This window comes from Triticum aestivum, chromosome 1D (genome assembly GCF_018294505.1).
Source record: "Triticum aestivum cultivar Chinese Spring chromosome 1D, IWGSC CS RefSeq v2.1, whole genome shotgun sequence".
Taxonomy (NCBI): Eukaryota; Viridiplantae; Streptophyta; class Magnoliopsida; order Poales; family Poaceae; genus Triticum; species Triticum aestivum.
In genome coordinates this window covers 404869977-404892688 of record NC_057796.1, presented here as the reverse complement: position 1 = coordinate 404892688, position 22712 = coordinate 404869977, and the positions used below count along the sequence as shown (strand labels likewise).

The 22712-nt window shown below is 46.8% G+C and overlaps 1 long non-coding RNA gene across 18 annotated transcripts in view; it reads right to left on the bottom strand.

The window, feature by feature from the left end:
- Positions 1–10854: 10854 nt before the first annotated feature.
- Positions 10855–22712, bottom strand: part of LOC123182402 (uncharacterized) — a 29017-nt gene continuing 17159 nt past the window's right edge. The window contains exons 7-11 of one of the 18 annotated variants that reach the window (XR_006492130.1): positions 19551–19784; positions 18521–18603; positions 12185–12217; positions 12020–12094; positions 10855–11631 (exon numbers count right to left, since the gene is read on the bottom strand). This is a non-coding gene — a long non-coding RNA (uncharacterized lncRNA). Of the gene's footprint in view, positions 12095–12184; positions 12218–18520; positions 18607–19550; positions 19801–19985; positions 20156–22712 lie in introns of all 18 variants that reach the window. The other 17 variants (XR_006492131.1, XR_006492127.1, XR_006492119.1 and 14 more) reach the window with 17 other exon arrangements.

Here is a 22712-nt window from a genome sequence, read left to right as displayed (position 1 = left end):
CGGCGCCTCAGCGGAGCGGTGGAAATCCTCCCCCACGTTGCCGGCAGGGTGGGGCCTCGGCTGAGCCGGCGATGTCCTCTGCCTCGTTGTTGGCGGGGCGGGGCCTCGGCGGAGCCGGCGGTGTCCTCTGCCTCGTTGTTGGCGCCGCGGGGCCTCGGCGGAGCAGGGCCTCGTCGACGCCAGCGGAGCGGGGACTCGTCGGAGCCGGCATTGTCCTCTGCCTCGTCCTCGGTCTCGCCAAACAGCGCCTCGCCCGCTTCATCGCCCTCTTTGCTAGCCTCTTTGTAGGCGGCCGCAGCCTCCGCCACCCGCATGCGGTACCGCCAGCGCTCGAGGCGGCCCTTGCGGGCGGAGCGGTACGAGTCGAGCAGCGCCTCCTGCTCCGCCCGCTCCGCGGCGATCTGCTCCTCCGCCTGCAGGTGCTCCTGGAGGAGATGGTGGTTGTAGGCGGCGTCGGCCTGCGCCTCCCGGAACTGCTCCTCACGCATCTGCCTCACCCTGTCCATATATTGGGCACGGGCCTCGCCGATGGTCATGGTGCAATGCACCGGCGAGGATGGCGCGGAGGAGGGGGTTGGCGCCGGATCGTCGACTACCATGTTCTCCATTGGGACGTCGTCGTCCTCCGGCTGCCTGCCGGCCAGCCGGTCGGCAGCAATGGCTGCCATCTCCTTGTGGTCCGTCGTCCGCCCGTCCCGAAGAGCGCTGGAGCGCGAGGAAGCCATGGTGGGCAGTAGTGGTGTGGACAGGAGAAAGGGAACGGATGCGGATGACTGCGGCTATGGCCGGCGCAGCAGTTTATATAGCAATGGTGGGCGGGCGGAGGGACGGACGTGTGGCGCCGGAGTAGCCGCCTCGGCAACCGCGTATCATTAATGTGGGCGGCAGATGGACGGACGGACGGCACTTGTGTCGTTTGAAGGCGGAGCAATCGCCTGCACCGGGAAGCGGGGCGGGCGGCGCTGACTGTTTCGGGCGGAAAGCGCGCGCGGGCGAGGAGATGACTTTACTTGGAGAGGATGACAATGGGGACCCACCAGGTCCATAGCCTCACGTACGCAAGTGCCTCCTTATTATATATATATATATAACTATAATTTATTTTGCTTCCTCCTGGTTTCCTGACATCACGGTCCCACACCATTGTCAACCTATGTAGTAGTCAATAAACGAGAGAATTGCACAAGAAGCGGCCGACAGCTGGGACCAAGCAGCTCGAGCAGTATTTGTGTTTTTGAGGTGTGAGCACTGCAGAGTTTTTCGATGTTTAGCCCAGATATTAATTTTTCTCCTCTGAACAACAACGAAAACATCGCTGCAGGTATTAACTGGGCGGGCTGTGGCCCGTCTAGCCCAGGCCAGATATCCAGCCCAGATATTAATTTTTTTCAAGCTGAAAATGGCTAGCCCAGCTATACTTTTTTTAGGAATACCCAGGCAAGGTCAAGTTGTTATTCTCCGCCCCGCTGGGCTGCAAATCTTTCCTAGGAGGGATGCATTAGGCTTAACAAGAAAATGGGCTTTAAGAAATAATAAATGGGATGTAATTATAAAAACTGGGCAGTAACTATAAAAAATGCACCAAACACGTGATTACTTTATAAAATATTATTTTTGGATATTGAAAATTTTAATTTCATTAATTGTTGCGAGCGCAATGTTTCGTTGGATTTTTACGTAATATAAATTTATATTGAAATTGTATTTAATCTGACTAGAAATTTCGGGATAAAAATATTTCGGATCCCATCAAAATGTGGGAAATTTTATTGAATTCTGTTTTGAACGGTTGGTTGAAATGGGCTGTACTTTTAACAAACTGTAAATGGGCTGTAGTAAATTCCATTAGAATTCAAAAATGGGCTACACATTCTTACAAATCTCAAATGGGCTATAAGTTCTCTGCCACACACTTCTGGCCTTACTAAGTTGACGCGTCCCCTAAAAAAACAGAGTTGACGCGTATGCAAGGCTTTGTCAACTTATAGTCAACACACGGTTCTAGCAGCAGTGGCCGTTGGATGTCCATCCAACGGATGCCGTGCTTCTTCTTCAATCTCGGATATTCTAGCTTCACCCGCCCAAAAAATGATTCCTCCCCCTGACATCTGGGGCGCACCGTTTCGGAAGCTGACCTGTGGGCCTACTAAGCTGATCTGCATGCATTCAAAAAAAAGTTGACGTACCAAGGGCTTTGTCAACTTAGTCAATATAAACGATTCTAGCTGCAGTGACCGTACGATGTCCATCCAACGGCCGTCGTGCTTCTTCAACCTCTGGTCTTCTTGCTCCAGCCGCCCAAAGCAGCGCCGGTCGTGCCGCCTGCTCCTGCCTCCCGTGGCCGGCTGTGCTGCCGCGGAGGCCTCACCGCCCCCTACTACTCCCACCGCTGGCCAGGCCATCCCTCCACTCACCCACACCCCCTGTTATTCTGCGGCGACGGCAGCCTCACACCGCAGCCGAACCAGTGAACGCTCGTACTCCTCTCCGCGTGGGCATCCACTGCCGCGTCTTGCCCGGCTCCGCGTCGTCCCCTTCCTAGGCCTCGCCGTCGTCCACCGCCGTGGTGCTCTCGGCGCGGCGTGGTCAATGTGGTCAACGACCGACTTCCATCGGAAGAGTACTGTACGTGGAGAGGCTGACAGCTGGGTCCACGGCAGCCGCAAGGAAGTGCCTCCTTATTACGCGGAAAATAATTATTCCTCCACCTGACAGCGGGGACCCACCGGACGGGCCACCAGTATTTTGCGAAAAAAATCGTTTCCCCCTGACTGCTGGGACCCACCGGACGGGCCACCGTATTTCGCGAAAAAAACGTTCCCCCCGCTGTCAGCTCGGACCCACCGGAAGTGCCTCCTTATTACGCACAAAAAAATGAATACTCCCCCGGCTAGCTGGGACCCACCTTGGTGGGAGGCTGACTTGTGGGCCTACTAAGTTGACGGGGACGAAGGGCTTTGTCAACTTAGTCAATATGAACGATTCTAGCTCCAGTGACCGTACGATGTCCATCCAACGGCCGTAGTGCTTCTTCAACCTCTGGTCTTCTTGCTCCAGCCGCCCAAAGCAGCGCCGGTCGTGCCGCATGCTCCTGCCTCCCGTGGCCGGCTGTGCTGCCGCAGAGGCCTCACCGCCCCCTACTATTCCCACCGCTGGCCAGGCCCTGCGGCGACGGCAGCCTCACACCGCAGCCGAACCAGTGAACCCTCGTACTCCTCTCCGCGCGGGCTTCCACTGCCGCGTCTTCCCCGGCTCCGCGTCGTCCCCTTCCTAGGCCTCGCCGTCCACCGCCGTGGTGCTCTCCGCGCGGCGTGGTCAACGTGGTCAAGGAACGACTTCCATCGGAAGAGTACTGTACGTGGAGAGGCTGACAGCTGGGTCCACGGCCACAGCCCAGTTTTTTTGTGATTTGCCAAGTAAGTCGCTTTGTCAGGCCTGTTGGGCTGCAAATCTTTCAAGACGAGGAGAGCTTTCATTCGGCTGGCCGAGAAAATGGCCCATCAGTAATGAGAAATGGGCTGTACATTTTTAAAACACATCAAACCGGCAATTAGTTTCAAATATCTTTTTTTTCATTTCAAGATTTTAAATTACATTAATTTTTATGCGTGGAGAATTTGTTGGATTTTATATTGATATACATTTATTTTTAAAATCAGTTTGAATGTGAGTCGAAATTTCGGGATTAAAAACAGTTCGGACCGCACCGAAATATGCAAAATTTCGTATAATTTTTTAACCGTGGCCACAATATGGGCTGTAATGCTAACAAAAAGAATATGGGCTCCAAAAAAACCTTAAGAATTAGCAAATGGGCTGTAAATTATTAGAAATAATGGCAGATGGGTTGTATGCTGTTTTCCACAGATTTGAGGCTTTCCTAAAAAAAGGTTGACGCACAAGCACTGACTGTTGGATGTCCATCCAACGGCCGTCGTGCTTCTTCAATCTCTGCTCTTCCTGCTCCAGCCGCTCAAACAAGCGCCGGCGGGACTGCCTGCTCCCTCCTCCCCGCGGCCGGCTGTGCTGCCGCGCAGGCCTCACCGCCCCACCGTACTCCCATCGCTGGCCTAGCCATCCCTCTACTCACCCACACCTGCTGTTATTCTCCGGCGACGGCAGACGAACCAGTAAACCCTCGTACAGTCGTACTCCCCTCCGCGTGGGAAACAACTGCCGAGTCTTCCCTGCCTCCGTGTCGTCCCCTTCCTAGGCCTCGCCGTCGTCCACCGCCGTGGTGCTCTCGGCGCGGCGTGGTCAATGTGGTCAACGACCGACTTCCATCGGAAGAGTACTGTGCGTGGAGACGCTGACAGCTGGGTCCACGGCCGCAGCAAGGAAGTGCCTCCTTATTACGCGCAAAATAATTATTCCTCCACCTGACAGCGGGGACCCACCGGACGGGCCACCGTATTTCGCGAAAAAAACGTTTCCCCCCTGACTGCTGGGACCCACCAGCTACACCTTCGCACGCAAGGAAGTGCGTCCGGGCAAAAAAACAAAACGATTCGCCCCCCTGACTGCTGGGACCCACCAGCTACATCTTCGCACGCAAGGAAGTGCCTGACAGTCGGGACCCACCTGGTCGAAGCGTACGTAGCGTTGTCATTCTGGTCGCGAACGTGTACGTACATATATACTGGTGGATGTAGAGGCGCGCACGTGTCGTAGTAGAGGCGCGCACGTAGCATGTACACGTACGTACAGCGGCCAGGGTGCAAGAAAGAAAATACGGCCACGTATGTGTACATACGGGCGGGGTCTCGAACGCCTACTCGCGCATACGTACGGCGAGGGCTCGTTGACATGGCTGGGTCGGAACGGAGAAACAGCGTCGTCGTCGTGTTCATGGGGAGGCAACGGAATGCGTCGTGTTCATGGGGAGGCAACGGAATGCGTCGTGTTCATCGGGAGGCAACGGAACGCGTGGGAGCCAACCGGCTGGTCGGAACGGAATGCGTGGTCGTGTTCATCGGGAGGGCTTGGACGGAAAAGGCGATGGAAACGAGGCCTGGCGTACCGCACAACGGAGGAAACGGACCTCCTACGTTCGGAACGGGGTCCTGTTGATCGGGAGGGGTGTGGCGTACCGCAAAACGGAGGAAACGGACCTCCTACGGTCGAAACGGGGGTCCTGTTGATCGGGAGGGGTGTGGCGTACCGCAAAACGGACGAAACGGACCTCCTACGGTCGAAACGGGGGTCCTGTTGATCGGGAGGGGTGTGGCGTACCGCAAAACGGACGAAACGGACCTCCTACGGTCGAAACGGGGGTCCTGTTCATCGGGAGGGGTGTGGCGTACCGCAAAACGGGACTCCACGGGATACTGTTCATCTCCACCGTCGACCTCCTCCAGCCTCCACGGGCTACCGTCGACCTCCTCCAGCCTCCACGGGCTCCTGTTCATCCAGCCTCCACCGCGCGCTACTCCACCGGCTACTGTTCAACCACCCCTCCACGGGCACCCCTCCACCGTCTACTGTTCATCCAGCCCTCCACACCACGGGGTCCTGTTCAACCACCCCTCCACGGGCACCCCTCCACCGTCTACTGTTCATCCCGCCCTCCACCACACCACGGGGTCCTGTTCATCCAGAGGCAACGCTACCGCTCACTGTTCATCCAAACCCCCCCGCAACGCTCACTGTTCATCCCAGAGGCAGCATCGATCGGTTTCAGTTAGCAGCAATAGCGAAGGAATCGCTCGATCGGGTTCAGTTAACAGCCATCGATCGATCGCTCGGTTTCAGTAACGCGTAGCCTGCAGTGCAATCGCTCGGGTTCAGTTAGAGCCCAACGCCTCGCTCGGGTTCAGTTAGAACCAACGCCTCGCACACATGCACGTACGTGTACGAGAGAAACGCGCATCGCTCGGCCCCCGACCTCCCACCGTAACCGGGAACTCCCCGAAATTTTCCTCGCCCTCGCTTCTACCACGGTTTTTTTCGTCATGGACGGCCCCAAAGAATGTCATGCAGCTGCGTCTCCGGCCCGCCTAGGATGAAAAGCCCATTTTCTGTCATGATTTTTTGTCATACAAGTAGGAGCCCACCACATCTATGATGATACCGGGTTTTGTCACAATTATTGTCATAGAAGTGTCATATGTATGACAGAAAAAAATTCGTTCGGCCCAAAATGTCACGGATGTGTCTTTTTTTTGTAGTGTGTATAAGTCATGAAGAAAGCAGTAGCAATGTAACTGTAACGATCATAATGCTAAGCTAACGAATGGGTCTTGTCCATCACATCATTCTCCTAATGATGTGATCCCGTTCATCAAATGACAACACATGTCTATGGTTAGGAAACATAACCATCTTTGATAAACGAGCTAGCCAAGTAGAGGCATACTAGGGACACTTTGTTTTGTCTATGTATTCACACATGTACTAAGTTTCCGGTTAATACAATTCTAGCATGAAAAATAAACATTTATCATGAAATAAAGAAATAAATAATAACTTTATTATTGCCTTTAGGGCATATTTCCCTCAACACGTCCGTTCGCGAGCCTACGGGCATCAAACACAACCCATTTGGCTCCTCACGTTCGCCGCTATTTAAACGAGGACAAACATCGGGCAAGAACCGCACCACACCTCCGCTTATCATCTCCTCCTTGCACCATATTCTCCACACTCTCTTGGCATCCGACAAGTAGGAAGAGGTGTTCTCCGGCATAAAAAGGCGGCTGGGTGGCTCGCTGGATACGAGCCAGGCAACTCGTTGCTCCATCTCTCTCGCCGCTTCAGGCCGTCGGTAGCATGGGCGAGGCTGCAATCTGGCGCGCGGAGGAGCAAGTGCCCGCTCCAAGGCGACGCGTGGTTCAATAACTCGCCGCTCCAAGCCAGCTCTAGCAGGAGTGGCAAGTTGCTCCACGATGGCACGCGGAGGAGCAAGTAGCCGCTCCAAAACGGCGCGTGGTTCATCAACTCGCCGCTCCAAGCCAGCTCGCGTAGGAGTGGCGAGTTAGGTCGACATGCGCGGGAGCACGACGGCGCAGCCATCGTGGCTCCCGTGGATGAGGTCGTGTCGTACCGCTCCTCCCGTGCCATCCAGTGTCAATGTTCGCGGTACTGTACCCTACCGGGGGAGAAATAAGCCGGCTTCGCGAATAGCAACGAGGCGACCAACACGTCCGCGACGGACGCCGACAGCGAGAAAAGGTAGACCATGGGAGGCCACCGCAACTTGGATTCCATGAAGGCCACCACCACTGATGCATTGCCAGCATACACAACCAGCGTCTTGCCCTCTTTGCATGCCACCGTCGCCCCTCGCCCCCAAAACCAACCTTGATCCGTGCTCACGGAAGCGGAGGACACTCCGATGAGCGGCACAACCGGATATAGGGAAGGTACAGGGGAAGCGGAGGCTATTCTTTCGCTCTTGCTGAAGCATATCCCTCCAGGGCATCCGACAGTCAAAGGAGCAGGCTGCGGGACATGGGAAAGACATGTCAGCGGAGGGCTGCAAAGGGGGCGGAGTTTCGTTTTCCAGGGCTCATGGCCGTTCGGAGGTGGGGGAGCGGGCGTCGGCGGTCATTTTAGTCTAGGTTTAGAGTTCGGTCTATTTGAAACATGTCTAAATGTAATGAATTTGCTCCGGGTTTAGATAAAAAGCATCAGATTTTATGTAAAAATCATCCAAGCGTGAATGAATATTGTCCGGTTTGTTTGGCTTTGAATCAAATTTGTTTATTCGTTGAATTTCATTTAAAATGTAACCGGACATATGTGGCTATTTTTGGATGGCTAGCTCCCGCATCCGTGTTCGCCGACTCGACTCGTCCTCTGTGGTGTTCAGTGATGGACACGGGAGCAGATTTCGGGATAAGCGTTGAAGATGCCCTTACAAGTTACTACATACGCGCTCTAGTCCACAGGGGTTTTCCAAATCCAAGTTCCAAAACACGAGACGTGACCAATGGCTCAACGAAAGCCACTCTCCATCCGTCCTTTGTCCCGCTCGTCACCACCACGTACGCACGTACTCAAAGATCATCGAAAACCCTCGGCGCGCGGAGACGAGGCAGTAGGAGAAATGCATATTACTACTACCACCACGCAACGCCAGCGTCCACATCACACGTTAATTACAGGGTCCAATTCCAAACCCTGGCGATCTGGCGCGACGCCGCCGTCGACTAGCCGTCGTTGTCCGGCCTCCTAATTTGCTCTGGAGTTTTCTGGCACGGCAACGCGTCCATTGATTGGTGATGGGTACGTGTTTCCAACCATGGAATTGGCTGGGCCATTAACGCGCGTAAGATTACGTGCGGTCCTGGACCTCCCGGCCCGGCCGGCCATCGAGGCTTGGTTAAGGTAGACACGGTCATGTCATGCGCTGTGGCCGTGAAGCGCGTGCAGTTCGTGGCCTAACTGTGCCGGATATCCACTGTTAGTGCTAGAGTTAATCAGAACACAACAGACCCGTGGCTGTAGGACGGTCGTCGTCACTTTGTTGTCCCGGAAGTTGGGAAACAACACAATAGTAGTAGCATAGAGTATTAGTCAACAATTTAGTTAACGACGGGGCGAAGGCTGGTGCCGATGGTGATGGGTGGGCAACCCGTCTGCTTTTCTCGTCCCGGAGAATCGGGGAGCTAAGCTGCACGACACCGCTGAAAGTTAGGTGCCCTCTCTACTCAAGCAAAAATAAATAAATAAATAAACTTACTGTACTGGGCTTGGCTATATGACACTTTCATTGCCGGTCAGTTGCTAGCCCGGCCGAATAACGACCTGGCCGCGTTATAAAGACGGGACTAATGCTTTTTCCTTTCTAAAAAAAGACTAATGCTTTTTTCCTTCAATTTTTCTTCACATTTTGTTTTCGTCAAACACTCTACATAAATTTTGAAAAAAATGTTAATCATGCATTTGGAAAATGCTAAACATGTATAGGAAAATGTTAATCATCTGTACGAAAAATGTTTGTAACATCTAAAAAATGCCACACGCTTACAACAATGTACGCGCATTTATAAAAGTGTTTCCTGCCATAAAGAAATGTACATGACATTTTAAAGAAATTTTCCAGTGATTTTAAAAAAATCGTGACAATTTAAAATATTTAATGCAATGTTAAAATTTCCCGTACGTTAAATTTTTTATTGCCATAATTTCATTACAAAAATATACGTGACACTTCAAAGAAATATTCACGTGTGTCCAAAAAATGACAGTGAAATTTTGCAAAATGTAAAAAATATATTTATTGTCATTAAGAAAACTTAGAACATGTATTTGGAAAATGTTTCTGTGTATTCAAAAAAGTGTTCAAAATATGTATCATAAAAAAATCTACAACGTATATTTAAAAATGTCCAATGTGTATAAAAAATGTTTCATGTGTGCACTAAAAATGTATATTTTTTATTGAGAAAAAGTAGACATGGGTTAAATAAAGGAAACCAATTAATACTGACAAAGAAACAAAGAGAAAAGCAAAAAAAAACCCAAACAATACATAAAAACCAAAAAGAAACAAAGTAAAACCATAATTATAACAAAGTAATAAAAATAAAAGAAAACCAATAAAAACAAAGTATAACCAAGGAAAAAAGAAAATCCAAAGAAAACGGGTGGAAAAACAAAGAAAGCAAAGAGAGGGGGGGGGGGGGGAATTATCTGGTGCACCGGAGCTTGTGGTGCTACCAGTGCACCGAACTCACATTGTGCTTTTAAAACAAAAAATTCTGGAAAAAAAATTAGCCCACTCACACAACATGAATGTATGTTGTCACAAAATGTCAAGCCAAAATTCAAAACATAACTCAAAAAATAAAAATGATAAATTCAACACTGAATAGTACAAAACACAACTTGGGCTTTAGATTTGGCCCATTATCACACTGATGTCAAATTTATCATTTTTGTATCTCAAAAAATATTTCAAATTTGTATACAAATTTTTGTGACATTATACATTGATGTTACGTTAACGTGCTAGATTTTTTTTCCAGATTTTTTAAAACATTCTATGGTATCCGGTACACCGGTAGCATCACAAGTGCAGGGGCACCAGATACATTTCCGGGGGGAGGGGAGGCTTTGCCCGAGTTGGACATGCTCCTTCCAAACCAGATACATTGCGATTAGCATTGGATGACTGCCTCCCGCATCATCGGACCACATCCAGACATAAAATCATACATATAGCGGATATTTAAGGATCAAATGCCCTTAAGCGCAGTGTATGTGCGCACTCTAGCGCACTATGCGCATGTGTTGCATGGCTTCATGTAGTAGAAGTACCGTAGGCCGACAGCGACAAGGCCGCCACATGCAAACGCGGCTAGCTGTGCGCACATTCACTGTGCCGCCCGCCGCACGGGAAGGACGCGATGCGGCGTCATAACTTAGATTTTCCCTTTTTCCTTTGTTTTTCTTCATATTTTTTGCTTTTCGGTTTCCTTTTTATCCTTTATTTTTTCTGAACAATTTTTAAATTTGTGGACTTGTTTCCCCAAATTCATGAACTTTTTAAAAATTCGTGAATCTTTAGCGCGTGAACTCTTTTTAGAAAAATTGTGAACTTTTTCAAATGCATGAACTTAAGCTCATAATTTTTTTCATATTCATGTGTTTTTCATTTTTCAAAAACTTTTTACAAATTTCATGAGCTTTTTTTAATTCATAAATTTTTTCAAATCTATGAACTTGAAAAAATCATGAACTTTTCTAAAAATTAATAAACTTTCTTCATTTCTGTGAACTTTATCAGTTTGTATAAACCTATTCAAATTCATGAAGTTTTTTCAAGTTCAGGAGTTCTGTTTGACAAGTTTTTTATGAATTCCTTTTTAAAATTTTATGAATCACTAGTGAACTAATAAAAATAACAACTAAAAAGAACTAAAAATAAAATTCCTGGTAAATCTGCACGTTCTACATGCATTGACCACCACAAACCGGAAGGAAATGCAAACGAAACATAAAGCATTTTTTTCAGAGTTCATGACATCAAATAAAGAGATGGGAATAGAAAATACTAATAAATCTGAGAATGACACAAAAGAATAGAAATATTGGCTAATAGAATAGATCTAATTAATTACTCCCTCTGTAAACTTTACATAGGTGGTAATTATTGGCTGAACAGCAAAACATCTCAGATACTACAGTGGTACAGTGGTGGCAAGTGGGGCAAGTCAGCAAGGCCAACCCATTTTTTGGAGAAAACTTCCGATCTATTCATCTTTAGAAAGCTTCTGAATGATACTACTACTAATCAACAAGACATACATCTGCCCCGCAAAAAAAAAAAAAACAAGACATACATCTGCACAATATAATCTGATAAGACAAGAAATACATGATCACTTCTCTGAAGTTGTAGTCGGGTACAAACGAACCTGAAACTCAGTATAAAAACAGTATAATTTGAACGGTTGAGTGGAAAAACGCCACGACAGGGTTGGATCTCGCGATTTTCAGGAAGTAATACATGTGGTCCTTGCGCCCCACCTCATACAGCACGACCTTCTCACTGCCTCACGCGCTGCCCTGGAGCACCTCGACGTACATGCGCGCCCTGTCCCTGACGGGGTCCAACTCGGCCACCGTCATCAGCGCCTGTCGGCAGCCGAGCACCGCCCACTCCTGCAGCTACCATAATATTGCCTAAAACATATACACATATTTATACCATAAAACCGCGTAGGGTCTTTCCTAAAAGAAAAACAAAACTGAGACGAGGAGGGAAAATAATTTCAAAGTACATTACTAACATGATCCAACATGCAAAATAACCATCAATAATACTCTGCAGACATATTTTTAAGCCATACCAACACAGCTGGGTATCATAATGCATCTTTAGACAAATTCATAGGCAATGTATTTTCTCCGGCCACATAGATCATCAAGACCGGATCAGGCACGAGAGACATCAAGCAGAAGCAAAATATACATATATGTAAGCATCACCAGTACAGAAATTCAGAGAATGAAATAGGAGAGATGATTCTTGTGATGGAATTACAATGTGACATAATGATTATTAACATACCTACATAATGATTAATGGAGTTACTCCTGTTTCAGGTTGCTCAACAAGAAGGTTGCAAATGGCATCACACATTGCCTGAAAGACATTAATCAAGCACATCTCAGATGATACCCCAAATATCGTTCTTCTGTTTAAGAAGATGCATAAACATGGGATTGCCCTTACCGAAATTCAACATAGTAAGCTTGGTGCAGATTACTGTATCATGAATAGGATATTTAAGACCAGAACACAAAAGAGTTGCTGTTACATGCATATGCAAAAAAAAAAAAAAAAAAAAAAAAAGCTCTAAAATTTATAGAGATGATATTCTCTTGCTAAACTCTTAAAATTTTCATATATATATATATATATTGGTAAGATGTTCGTATATGACACTATATATTACATTAATGGTAGGTTCATATGATAAAACAGAGGCATGAGATTAGTTCATGATATAAGCAAAGCCAAATAGGCGGAGATGTGTCATATAGATAACTTTGGTCAGCCAGCTTATGGTAACTAAGATCAGGTAGAGTCATCGCTGCCTGAGCCATTGGCATCGAAAATGACTTCATCGTCTAAGTAGCTCTTCATGGTGGGTGTGCTTGGTGGGCTGTCATTGACAAAAGCAGAAATGACTTCCCCAATAATACTTGTTTGTTTTGTGTGGAATGCCCAATTATACTTGTCTGTTTTGTGTAGAATGTCCTTTGATTGTAATGTCGTATCGTCAAGGCGATCCGCAACACACTTGATCTGCGAGAGAATATGGTTCAAATCATTGTTTTTTAGGCATTGATCCTCCCGTGAAGTTGGTATTTATGATGTGGTAAAGTTCCTTTACTTCCGTGTAGTTTCCACTTAGACCATTCGACCAGCTGCTACTCAGATAGTCTATTATTCCTTCTTTTTCTTTCAGCTCATGTTCCAGAGATTTATTCAAATGCATGAATTTTGACAGCTCATGTTCCAGAGATTTATTCAAATGCATGAATTTTGACAGGGAAAATTAGAGTACACAAAAGTTTAAATGAAGGTATGAAGGGCATTCAAACAAAGAATAGAAGTATACTCTTACATAAGCAAAAGGAACAATATAATTGTACTGAAAGAGGACATATCAGTGCTGAAGAAAACATAAGACGATCAACAACAAGCATACAGGGAAATGCTGGTACAGAATGGTCCATTGATGGTAGGTTCAATACATAGCAAATGCAAATATTATCTAAGCAACTTCAACTAACACAGGGGATACGAGAAGTTTTTCAAGCGGGCAGAATACATAGTGTTCAAGATATACTGGGCTAGAGCATAACAGAGTGCCTAACATTAATTTAATGGCTATGGAGATCGCTAATAGTTAGTGTAGCTGTCGCCGATGTCATCATTAGAACCTTCACCACAGCCTGAATCTGATTCTGTATCATATGGATATATGCCTTTCTTTTGTAGTGAGAGACATGCTGCGCTAGTAATATTCCGAAATGCAGCCACAGTATCATGAATCTTTAGAAGATTCTTTTTTAGATTATAAACAGTCATTGGAGTAGTAGGGTTATATTTTTGCCAGTTGCATATATACCAATAATACATTGTAAATTTTGCTCGGTGCTGGTGCTCGCCCACTTGGAGGTGGTGGTTGTCGCTCTACTTCGACACCTCTCTGTCAGACTCTGCACGCGGCTTCCACGGGTGGTGGCGACTGCTCATCATCAGAAATGTTTCTACTTCAACCTCTTCCGCAGTATCCCTATTTGCGTGTGAGATTGTACAGCTGCGATGCCTGCTTGATGCTTGGGATTCTTCACCGACAGTTTCTGCAGGTTCCGTGGCTGACTCTTCTGGCACCGAGAAACCACTTTCTACTCATCCACGTACATCCCCATGGATTCTTGATACTGGAGCATCTTTGCATATGACTTATGATTCTTCCACTTTGACCTCCGTTCGACCTGTCGAATCTCCTGTTCGTGTTCTTATGACTGATGGCACTCCCGTCCCTGTAGCTAGTCGAGGCACTCTTAGCACTTCTTCATTTCATGTTCCCTCTGTCGCTCATGTTCCTCGACTTACCATGTAGCTCATTTCTGGTGGTCAGATTGTTGACTCTAGTTGTAGGGTCATTCTCGACTTTGATTCATGTTCTGTTCAAGATCGTCGCACGGGCGCTCTGCTTGGTGCTGGCCCTCGATATTCTAATGGTCTCTGGGAGCTTGACTAGCTTCGTCTTCCTTCTGCTGCCACCGCCGCCAGTCTCGCAACCCCTGTTGTTGCATCTACCAGCTCTTTTCAGCAGTGGCATCATCATCTTGGCCATTTATGTGGTTCTTGTCTCTCGTCTTTGGTTCATCGCGGTGTTCTGGGGTCTGTCTCCGGTAACGCTTCATTGGACTGTCTGGGTTGTAGGCTTGGTAAGCAAATTCAGGTACCCTACCCTCACAGAGTCAGTCTTCGAGCGTCCTCTTGATCTCGCTCACTCTGATGTTTGGGGTCCGGCTCCCTTCGCTTCAAAAGGGGGTCATCGCTATTATATTATCTTTATAGATGATTTTTCTCGGTACACTTGGATCTATTCCATGTCTTCTCGTAGTGAGGTCTTATCTATACATAAAAAATTTGTTGTCATGGTTCATACCCAGTTTTCCACTCCTATTCGTGTTTTCCGTGCAGATTCAGCTAGTGAGTATATCTCCCATGCGCTGTGAGGATTTCTTGCCGAGCAGGGTACTCTTACTCAGTTCTCTTGCCCTAGTGCTCATGCTCAGAATGGTGTGGCTGAGCGCAAGCATCGTCACCTTCTTGAGACGGCGCGTGCGATGATTATCGCCGCCTCTCTTCCGCCTCACTTCTGGGCTGAGGCTGTTACTACTTCCACCCATCTCATGAACATTCAACTATCTGCTGCTCTACAGGGTGGTATTCCTCTTGAGCGTCTTTTTGGTCATTTTCTCCTGATTATTCGGCGCTCCGTTTGTTTGGTTGCGTTTGCTATGTTTTGCTTGCCCCTCGTGAATACACCAAACTAACCGTTCAGTCTGTTGAATGTGTCTTTCTCGGATACAGTGATAAGCACAAGGGCGATCGGTGTTGGGATCCTGTCGGTCGCCGGATGCGTATTTCCCGGGATGTGACCTTTGATGAATCTCGTCCCTTCTACCCGCGCCCATATTCCTTGGCCTTTTCGACAGAGGACATCTCTTTTCTTACATTTCCGGATACACCTCCCTTTGTGCCTAGTATTCCTACTCCTCGCCCCGCTGTTGCAGATCTGACGCCACCCTCTCCTACGGTTTCTTCTCCTCCCTCATCGCATGACTCTCCACCTTCATCACCGATACCTTCCCCTTCTCCACCTTCATCACCGATACATTCCCCGTCTCCACCTCAAGTGATTCCACCTGTTTCGTCCATTCCATTCCATTACACTCGTCGTTCACGTGTTGTGGATGAGTCTACCAATGCGCCCTCTCTACTTCTGGTGTTTCGTCTTCCTCCTCTCAACCGACTTATGGTCTTCGTTCTCGGCCTTGTCCGCCTCCTGACAGATATTCTCCTTCTCGCTATGGTCTTTCGACCGTTCTTGAGCCGACTTCTTATCGGGATGCTATTGTTCATCCTGAATGGTAGTTTGCGATGGCAGAGGAGATTGCTGCCCTTGAGCGCACCGGCACGTGGGACCTGGTTTCTCTTCCTCCCGCGTTCGTCCCATCACTTGTAAGTGGGTCTATAAGATTAAGACTCGCTCTGATGGTTCTCTTGAGCGTTATAAAGCTCGTCTTGTGGCTCGTGGCTTTTAGCAGGAGCATGTCGTGATTACGATGAGACTTTTACTCCTGTGGTCCATATGACCACTGTCAGCACACTTCTCGCAGTGGCCTTTGTCCGCCACTGGTCACCTTGATGTTAAGAATGCCTTTCTTAATGGTGAGTTGCGTGAGGAAGTTTATATGCAGCCACCACCTGGGTATTCAGTTCCTGACGGCATGGTTTGCCGTCTTCTTCGCTCTCTATATGGCCTTAAGCAAGCCCCACACGCTTGGTTTAAACGTTTTGCCTCTGTGGTCACTGCAACTGGTTTTTCGCCCAGTGCTCATGATCCAGCACTGTTTTTCCACATTTATGCTTGTGGTCACACTCTTCTTCTTCTATATGTTGATGACATGATAATCACTGGCAACGATTCTGAGTACATTTGCCTTTGTCAAGACCCGTCTCAGTGAGCAGTTTCTTATGTCTGATCTTGGACCCCTTCGTTACTTTCTTGGGATTGAGGTTTCCTCCACCTCTAATGGCTTTTCTATTTCCCAAGAAAAGTATATCCAGGATCTTCTTGCTCGTGCAGCTCTTAGTGATGAGCGCACTGTTGAGACTCCTATGGAGCTCAATATTAACCTTCGCGCTTCTGATGATGAGCTCTTGTCTAACCCGATTCGTTATCGTCATCTTGTTGGGAGTCTTGTCTATCTTGCTGTCACTCATCCGGATATCTCCTATCATGTCCATATTCTGAGTCAGTTTGTTTTCGCTCCCACTTACGTTCACTATAGTCACCTTCTTTGTGTTCTACTATATCTTTGTGGCACGATCTCTCATCGTCTCTTCTTTCCTCGCTCTAGCTCGTTACAGCTCCAGGCCTATTCGGATGCTACATGGGTCAGTGATCCTTCAGATCGCCATTCACTTCCTGCTTACTGTGTTTTTCTTGGTGGTTCTCTCATTGCCCGGAAGACGAAGAAACATATTGTAGTTTCTCGTTCGAGTGCGGAGGCCGAGTTGAGAGCTATGGCTCTTCTGACGGCAGAGGTGACTTGGTTACGATGGCTACTGGAGGATTTTGGTGTTTCTGGTACTACACCTACCACCCTCTTGTCCGATAGTACAGGTGCTATCAGTATTGCGCGGGACCGTGAAGCATGAGCTTACGGAACATATTGATGTTGATGCTTATTATGTGCGCGCTGCTGTGCAGGATCATGTTATTGCTCTTTAGTATGTGCCTTCCGAGTTACAGGTAGCGGATTTCTTCACGAAGGCACAGACTAGAGTGCAACATAGATTTCACCTCTTCAAACTCAGTGTTGTGGATCCACCATGAGTTTGAGGGAGTGGGGGGGGGGGGGTGTTAAAGTTATATTGATGATGGCCTTTGGGCTTTTGTATTCTTGCCTTTTGGCATTCTCATGTACATCTTACATATGGTGGCTTTGGCCTCCTAGTAATACAAGTTGCATATTTCCTGACAAAAATCCACTTCACTCGTGATGTAAGTTGATAAAAAATGATGTGTACATAGAGCTAATTATTTTTTACAAACTAAAATCTACTTGATGTGTTTAAGATATTTACATATAATGCGAGGAACATTGTCTTTAGCTTTATTTGCATGGTACAATATGAGTCGCATCCTGATTTTAGTGAGCTTTAAATTCTAGGCTACCTATAAATAATTTGGTTGGTATTTTCCCTAAAAATGACTTGTTAGGTTATGTGAAATTGATGTAAAAAAATGAGATCCATGGGCACTAGCACCCAGGACATAGTTTTATAGAAGAAGCCCACCCGGGGCGAGGCACCAGAAAATTCAACCCCGACGGGGTTTGAACCCTGGTCGCATAGAAGCTGCTCTTTTCTCCTTTTCTTGATGGGGAAAAAGTAGCCACTCGTCTCCAAACTCGCCGCACGGCCACCTTCTACTCCACCACACAGCCAGCCAGTCAATGGTTGTCGCCACATCTCATCCCCGGTGGATCTTTTGTCATGAATGAAAAAAAGATGCTTCTCATGGATGAAGAAGAAAATTAGTACGTAGATTGTGTCCACAAAGAAAGAGATGGTACCATTTTCTTGTTCATTGCTCAATTGATCAAGGCAATCCAACTTTAAAGTAAATGATAGTATTAACAATCAGATAAGAAGAGTCATTCTATTTTTTTTTAGTCTAGATTTTGAGGAAAATTTATACTTTGACATCCCAGGTCTAGGAAGCGTCATAATGGAGTGTGAGATACAAAGATGGGCCGAAAAAACTATTTTTCTTCTTTCTTCATAGCAGGAAGCATCATCAAGTAGTGATGAATAGAAAGAAAAAAATGCCTTCATCACACATATAGATACATGTCAGTTTTGATGCAAGTAACTTTGGTGCTAGTCTGCTAGTAATTTGTAATCATGAAGTTGAACACAACGAACATTTCAAGGAAAGAATAACAAGTTATTTGGAGAAAGAGCCTACGAACAATTGCAGAATAATGTGTGTATAACTTCTGCTAACATGTTGCCGCATATCATGATGATAAGAATCCTGCTACTTTCATGGACCCCATGCCGACTATTTCCTTATTGCCATCTAATTTATATCCATCTACCGGTGCCACCGATAGCTTCATATAGCAAAGAGTGTTTTACCGGTCTATGGGAGGAATGCCAATGACATAATTAGGCTAAGATAACAAGGAATAAAATCTAAAACTGGCAAAATTCAGAAGGGATTATCAATAGAACAGAAGCAATTACCTTGCGAGAAGCTTCAGCCATAGCAAATCCAACATAACCAGTTTCATGGGGAACCACACAGACATCAACAACCTCACCAGTCTCTGCTACGAGTGATAGCACAAGTAGATGAATCAAAGAGACGATTAAGTTACATGGATCAGGGACATAAATCACTACTGCTAGTAGATGAAGGAAGAGCCAGCCATATAGGCATGTCAACACAGCAATAATATATAACCACTATTGCTAGACATGGAAAAATAGATATATATGGCAAAAGAAGGAAATAGCATGACTCCGTCCAAAGAAACTTAGCAAACATATGGTGTCCATGTTGGTTGTAGAAATCCTACAGAATTCAATTCTTCGTCAGAATTAGAAAGGGCCCATGTGAACATCTATTAGTTTCAGCAGCAAACCTACGTTTTCTGTACTTCTGGTTACCAATCAAACAAAATATTTTAGGTATGTTAAGGAAAGTTGTGGCTTCCTCATGTGACAGACAATACTAACCCCCTATTCACAACAAAAGACCCAATAAATGTGAATGCTCAGAATGTAGAGAATCCACGATGGGGCAGCGGAACATATGTCTAACCATAGACAAGCTTGCTTGGATACTTCATATGACTCCACAGTGCTAGCTTCACATTCAAAAGATGAATCTGTTCGTCTGCTAAGTTTCAATTGAAAAGATTCATACGAGATTGTTGTTTAGATGCCTCTATAATTGAAAGATACCATACTATAAATGCTAACCAGATCACCAATCCACAAATCTTGGGCAACACCAGTCGGTTCCTTGAAAAAGAAATCACTAATCCTTCTTATGTTACTGTTACTGTTACTGTTTCTTTTTCTCTGTTTCAATTAATAAATGATCGAGCAAGTGGTAAAAAAAATTCTGAACATTAATCGTTGGGGGTCTAACATGCATGCATATATGTCCAAACCATGAGTGCACAGTGCAGCTAAATCACCCCGTTTAACAATTAGATACTTAGCAATCCCCGGCCAGGAGGTGGACTGAATGAATTGTTTCATGTACCTTCTTCACATAACAATTGTCAGTGTATGTCCTTCCGTTCAGTGTCTCCTTTCCGTTCAGGAACTGCACCGTGCGGAACAGACACTTCATGTACTGCACCGGAACATCCCTTCTCTGTCTCCGATGAACCGGCGCGCGCTTCTTTGCTTGTATTTGAGGAGAAGCGGCACCGGCGCAGATGGCTGGAGGGAGTAATGGTGGCGCAGTTTGTTGCTGGCATCCAACTATTAGTTCCTGCAAGGAATGCCAGCTGCAATTAACCACGAAAACAATCAAAGTGCATACATCAGTTCCTGCTGGATGCATGTTTGGCACTTCCTCATATGAGCGTTATGCATTGTAATTGCCAAATAAACACTTTGAGTCTGCCACAAAAGGGAAAGACTTTTGGTGCCGATGTGGCACTTCTCGAGCTGAAGAACAGAACAAATTCACCTGCCCGCCCTGAGACCAGGTTGACGGCAACTCTCCCGGCTCACACTACGCTGTGGCCAACGTTCAACCCGCCTGCCGTCGTGCCTCCCTCGGGACGGAGCAACTCCCGCACCGCGTTCCCCACGAATTCGTCAAACAGTGTTATCTTTCACGAATGCACATTCTACCTGCTTTAGGAAAACATTTTTTACTCAGTTATATGTTTTTATTTTATTTTTAAAATGATTTTTTTTTTGGGGGGGGGGGGGGTAGTAAAATTTCAAGAACCATATTGTTGTTGCATTGAAGCATGACCAGAAGATAACAAGAGATCATCATTTGTGCCTAGGCTAGTCACTGAATGTTCTCACTAAAATCATTTTTGACAACACCCTGAAGGTAAAATAGAACTTGACATGGTTTTCCATTGGGCTAAAGAATAAAATAAACCACATGCCTGGGAAGTAGATTGATATTGTTGAGGCCAAGAAGATCCATTGGAAACAACTGACTCAGTGGTCCAAGCTTTTGTATATATGGTGCGGTATTTACTGATGAGTAATGAGTAACGAAATGCTTTCTCAATTTAGCTTTTTATCCAATCACAATCACTGCATTTCACACATTCAGTTAATTAAATGTACAAAATACAAAGTCCATTTGGCAATGGTGCTAAATAATATTCTATAGGTAGTTCAGTGTCCTAACTGAGAACAAATCAAGTGTCATAGAAGAAAGCAGGACACCTTACATTTTTGTAGACACATTACAACTGATTTGCTGTTACGAGCAGCACATGCAGCCAAAGCATTGGCAATATTGATGATATAATAAACCTTTATTAGCAAGAAGTTTCAGAGAATTATATCGTAACAACATCATACTGTTGTGAGGAACCTGCTGGCTAATTTCACTAAATGGAAGATGGAGAAAAGACTTAAGTCACACTCACACTGATATGGAGATTGAAATCAATTTACCCTTTCTCTGATATTCTATACAGTGGAAAGGTACCGCTTGAGTATTTCACGTTTCATCAGTCAAAAGCACGGCGCGCATCGCTAAGCGATGCTCGTGCCTCCACAACCATGAGGCGCGATCCCTACACAACGCCAATCTATAGCGAGAAACTGGTCACCTGTGTACTGGGGAGACTTGGCACAATTCATAAGAGGAGGGGCGCATTTGCTCTGCTCGCTTCTCTGCACTTACGTGGTTGCCAGGGTGAGGCAGCTGCCGTTTGAGGTGCCCTGGCTTCCCTTCATCTTCTTCAGCAGCCTGTGCTGGACAAGGGGAGATAAAGCCCCACCGTTCCGCACCTGCTGCTCCTTGCACCCCACGCCTACCTCTCCACCCCGTGATGTGTGCACTACCTAGAGCTCGGACCTTGCTGCTTCATCCCTCCGCCGCTAGCCTAATGACCATCCCTACTCCACCCCTGCCACGAAGACCCTGTCGCCCTGGTCTCCCACGGCGATGACATGCGTCCGATCCGGGCAAGGGGGCGAGCAATGAGGAGGTGAGGAGGAAAACAAGAGGTACAAGAGGAGACGGGATAGGAGGTGGAGATGGACGACGGCGGACGAGGGATGGAGGAGAGACGGATGTGGTGGCTGTGATTGGAGGCTAGGGTTCATATGGGGTTTGGACGCAGCAGCGGAGACACCCACAACGCGCGGCATGTGAGGACAGGGTTGCTCGCACCCACGAAGGGCTCACCCAGCCAAAATAGGGAGGAAGAACGAGCCGACCGATCATGGATACTGAAAACTAACCGCGCGATGAAAACTGGCAGAACAAATCTGACGGGCCTGATGAACCAATTGACCAAAAGCAACTCCATCGAACGGCCAACAAAGCTTGAATCTGGGGGAGCACTGGGAGGCCGAGTTGGCCAGCCTCAAGGTTAGAATGTTGATGGCATGATCATGAATGGTGACAACCTTGAGTATATTGCCTTTGTGAAGGCACGTCTTAGTGAGCAGTTTCTTATGTCTGATCTTGGCCCTTTCCACTATTTTCTTAGGATAGAGGTCTCTTCTACCTCTGATGGATATATTTTTCTGATCGTGGTCGGATTCTGCTTCTTTTCTATATGTTGACAACATGATCATCAATGGCGATGACCCTGAGTATATTGCCTTTGTGAAGACACGTCTTAGTGAGCAGTTTCTTATGTCTGACTTGAGCCCTCTTCCCTACTTTCTTGGGATAGAGGTCCCTTCTACCTCTGATGGTTTTTTTATTTCCCAAGAAAAATATATCCAAAATCTTCTTGCTCGTGCTACTCTTACTGATGAGTGCGCAGTTCAGACTCCCATGGAGCTCAATGTCCACCTTCGTGCTACTCATGGTGACCCTTGTCTAATCCAATGTGTTATCGCCATCTTGTTGGGAATCTTTTTTATCTAGATGTTACTCGTCCGAATATCTCCTATCCTATACATATTTTGAGTCGGTTTGTCTCGTGGTTCACGTGTTGTGGACTCCTCTGATGAGCCATCTCCCTCGACTATTATGTTTTGTTTTGTTGGCAAGGCACCGCCTCCAACTTAGCCTACTTATGGTTTCTGAGCTCGCCCGCTTCTGCCTATTGGCCGTTATGGTTAGTGTCTAGCTCTTCCCGAGAGAACTTCTTATCGTGAGGTTGTTGTTCGTCCCGAATGGCCGCATGTGATGGCATCGAAGATTGATGCTCTTGCCCGCATCGGCACGTGGAACCTCATTTCCCTAGTGCTCATCTCATCA